The 4,621-nt window shown below is 40.0% G+C and overlaps 1 protein-coding gene across 1 annotated transcript in view; it reads left to right on the top strand.

Moving 5' to 3' along the window:
* Nucleotides 1-78, top strand: part of LOC106563833 (NEDD4 binding protein 2 like 1) — a 14,435-nt gene extending 14,357 nt beyond the window's left edge. Inside the window, exon 5 of the mRNA XM_014129730.3 lies at nucleotides 1-78. This exon is cut by the window's left edge and continues 1,293 nt beyond it. The gene's annotated coding sequence lies outside the window, so the exon portion shown is untranslated.
* The last annotated feature ends 4,543 nt before the right edge of the window (nucleotides 79-4,621 follow it).

Below are 4,621 nucleotides of genomic sequence, written 5' to 3'. Positions count from 1 at the left end.
ACATTTTGGGACTATGTCAACAATTTACTAATGAAACAAATACCAAAAATAAAACATTTGGGTAGAGTTTTCCTTTAAGTGTTAACACAGATGGTTCTTAATGGTTAACACTCAGATGGTTGTTAACTGTTAACACAGATGGTTGTTAACTGTTAACACACAGATGGTTGTTAACTGTTAACACAGATGGTTGTTAATTGTTAACACTCAGATGGTTCTTAACTGTTAACACTCAGATGGTTGTTAACTGTTAACACAGATGGTTCTTAACGGTTAACACTCAGATGGTTCTTAACTGTTAACACTCAGATGATTGTTAACTGTTAACACAGATGGTTCTTAACTGTTAACACTCAGATGGTTCTTAACTGTTAACACACAGATGGTTCTTAACTGTTAACACACAGATGGTTCTTAACTGTTAACACAGATGGTTGTTAACTGTTAACACTCAGATGGTTCTTAACTGTTAACACACAGATGGTTGATAACTGTTAACACACAGATGGTTCTTAACTGTTAACACACAGATGGTTCTTAACTGTTAACACTCAGATGGTTGTTAACTGTTAACACAGATGGTTCTTAACGGTTAACACTCAGATGGTTCTTAACTGTTAACACACAGATGGTTGTTAACTGTTAATACTCAGATGGTTCTTAACTGTTAACACAGATGGTTCTTAACGGTTAACACTCAGATGGTTCTTAACTGTTAACACACAGATGGTTCTTAACTGTTAACACTCAGATGGTTCTTAACTGTTAACACAGATGGTTCTTAACTGTTAACACTCAGATGGTTCTTAACTGTTAACACAGATGGTTCCCATCTGTTAACACTCAGATGGTTCTTAACTGTTAATACTCAGATGGTTCTTAACTGTTAACACTCAGATGGTTGTTAACAGTTAAGAATCAGATGGTTCTTAACTGTTAACACTTTCTGGTTTTGTGGTTAAGCGAGAAGTGCTTCTGTTGTAGGAAATGTTTCCTTTCCAGATTGGATTGCAGTACCATGCTTTTTTAAAACAAAAGTTTAGTTTTCTTTGGAACAATTCAGGCACATAATATACAAATACACACCTCTTTTCTGCTTTTCAGCTCCCTTCTATCCATGTTTACATCACATAACTATTTGTATTGAATCTGTCTTGAGAATATTGCTTTACAAGTAAGGTAGTATAGCGTTAGAAGCTGTTTTACATGTGGTTTTCTACCCGCTGCTTTGTGCTCACATTCCAGATGTTGTTCAATTAATGAAAACCCTTGTAAAAAAAAAAAGGTTTTGTGTGTTTTATTTACCCTTTTTTTCAATCTTGTCTCATCGCTGCAACTCCCCAACAGGCTTGGGAGGCGAAGGTCGAGTCATGCGTCCTCCATAACATGACCCGCCAAACCGCACTTCTTAACCCCCACCCGCTTAACCCGGAAGCCAGCCGCACAGTGTCGGAGGAAACACTGTTCAACTGCCTGTAGGCGCCCGGCCCGCCACAAGGAGTTGCTAGAGTGCAATGAGCTAAGTAAAGCACCCCTGGCCAAACCCTCCCCTAACCCAGACGACGCTGGGCCAATTGTGACCCGCCCAATGGAACTCCCGATCACGGCCGGTTGTGATACAGCCCGGGATCGAACTTGGGTCTGTAGTAATGCCTCTAGCACTGCGATGCAGTGCCTTAGACCCCTGCACTACTCGGGAGGCCCAAATTGTCTATTTTTGTCCCAATTATTACATGATTTAAAGCGATTGCAAATATTCTACATTTAAACATAATCAGAATCCTACGTTTTTTTAAAATATTTTTTTAATGCTAATTTCTGAATATAAATGTCTCTGCATATTGTGTGGCTGCTTCACTGGCTGTTCCTTTTCCTCTCCTTCCTCTTCTTCCCCTGGAGAGGGCCGAGCGCAGTCAGGTAGAGAAGCAATCTTTCTTCTTCTTCCACTTCTCCTCCTCCTCCTCGTCTTCTCCTCCGCCTCTGCAGGAACCCCACACAGGGTTCTATTTGGAACTCGAAAGGGTTCTAACTGGAACCTAAAAGGGTTCTCTCTTATGGGGACAGCTGAAGAACCCTTTTTTCTAAGAGTATATGAAGACAGTCGGTATGAAGATAGTAGGTATTAAGATAGTTGGTATGAAGACAGTTGAGAATAATTTGACAAAAACTTGAATCCAAGTTTAGAATATTTACCATAACTAACATAGGCCTCTTACCATACCTCTAACATAGGCCTTGAGCATACCTCTAATGTGTAACCCACAAGGATATTAAACACAGTATACAGTTCATACAGTATGAAACATACAGACAATATGGTTTTATAAACTCAGTGGATCGAGCCCTGAATGCTGATTGGCTGAAAGCCGTGGTATATTACGTTGTATACCACAGGTTTATTTGTACTGTTGTAATTACGTTGGTAACCAGTTTATAATAGCAATAAGGCACCTCAGTGGTTTGTGCTATATGGATAATATACCACGGCTAAGGGCTTTATCCAGGCACCCCGCGTTGCGTCGAGCTTAACAGCCCTTGGCCGTGGTATATTGGCCATATACCACACCCCCTCGTGCCTTATTGTTATTATAAACTGGTTATCAACGTAATTAGAACAGTACAAATAAACCTGTGGTATACAACACACTTATATTCTTTCTTGAGCACAAAATTAAAAGGCAAGGAGTCATCTAATAGTGAAATGAAGGGTTATTTAAGCAAAAAGGCCCGAGGGGGTGTGGTATATGGCCAATATACCACGGCTAAGAGCTGTTATGTAAGACGCAACACGGAGTGCCTGGATACAGCCCTTAGCCGTGGTACATTGGCCATATACCACACCTCCTCGGGCCTTGTCAAAGCTAAAATACCACCTCTGCAGGAGTACAATTCAACTTGCCCTTGCCTACCCAATAGCAGGTCAGTTATCAGTCCTCATTAACCCTTACAGATCTGATAGATACTGCTCTGCCTTACCACTGAGCTCATTTACAGCTAGGGACTGTACCTCAGACTCAACAGCAAGGGCCTTACAGTAAAGTGGGCTATCCTCAGACTCAACAGTCAGGGCCTTACAGTAAAGTGGACTATCCTCAGACTCAACAGTCAGGGCCTTACAGTAAAGTGGACTATCCTCAGACTCAACAGTAAGGGCCTTACAGTAAAGTGGGCTATCCTCAGACTCAACAGTCAGGGCCTTACAGTAAAGTGGGCTATCCTCAGACTCAACAGCAAGGGCCTTACAGTAAAGTGGACTATCCTCAGACTCAACAGTAAGGGCCTTACAGTAAAGTGGGCTATCCTCAGACTCAACAGTCAGGGCCTTACAGTAAAGTGGGCTATCCTCAGACTCAACAGCAAGGGCCTTACAGTAAAGTGGACTATCCTCAGACTCAACAGTCAGGGCCTTACAGTAAAGTGGGCTATCCCTGAAGTCGTGTGCCTACGCTCCCTCACCCTGAACCTTATAAACCCGGCGCCTTCTCAGGATCGAACGGGCCAGAGTTTCAACCTCGGCACAACGTGAGTGTGTCGCCCTCCTCTGGGTTGGCTTCAGCCCAGAGACACCCCTCCCTACGACTCGTACCAATGCACTCAGTACCTATAGTTTGGTCTCAGGTTAGGTTCTTTTATACCAGCTACTCGGGTTTCCTATGGAAGAAAATTAACCAAGATAATTTGCCAGAGATCCTCATTTAATCAAACCTATTTCCGAGACCCAGGTGAAAACGACATGCACTTGTATGACTCTTTGATGACACCGGGTTTCAGAACAATAAATCGAGTTCATAAAAAATGCCAGAAACAGGCATAAAAAAAATCCCAGATCAATCAATCAATCACAAATCTATATCAAAAAATCAAATGATGAGCAAAAATTGACCGTAAAGTAAATTGATAGACCACCTTCAGTGCCCTTAACTAAACCCCTGTTGGGGTGTGTCAATAAAATGTTTTTTTTGTCTGTTACAATTTTACGAAAAGCACAATATTTAATAACAAGAAAAACAGTTTCTTATCTTCTGCAACTCTATAAACTGTTCTTTTGGCTCCGCCCTCAGGGTGGTCAGTCCCTCAGACGGCGTCTAAAACTCTTAACAGCTCATTTATATTAAACCTCTGTCAATGAGGTAACCTTAACGATTCCTCCTAGAATTTTACTTTTAACTGAGTATAATAAAAAATATAAGTATAAAAAATACTTTACTGCAACTTCTTATTACTGCAATATTCCACAGACAGTTTTAATACAAATATTGAAACTGAAAAGAAGGGAAAGCAGAAAACAATTCTAAAAACAAAACATTTATTTATTTAAACAGTAGCATGTTCTACGTTTAAGCAATCAAATCTTGAACCTGTCATTCAACAAAATCCCTTATATTCTTTCTTGAGCACAAAATTAAAAGGCAAGGAGACATCTAATAGTGAAATGAAGGGTTATTTAAGCAAAAAGGCCCGAGGGGGTGTGGAATACTGCCAATATATATATATATATATATATATATATATATATATATATATATATATATATATATATATATATATATATATATATATAAAATCACAATATATTTGAAGCTTAAAAAGCTACAGCAAAAATCTTCTTCCAGCAGACGAC

The sequence above is a fragment of the Salmo salar genome, chromosome 11 (genome assembly GCF_965601325.2).
Source record: "Salmo salar chromosome 11, fSalSal1, whole genome shotgun sequence".
Lineage (NCBI taxonomy): Eukaryota > Metazoa > Chordata > Actinopteri > Salmoniformes > Salmonidae > Salmo > Salmo salar.
Note: the sequence above shows the minus strand (reverse complement) of the source record. Positions and strands in the feature narration are given on the sequence as shown.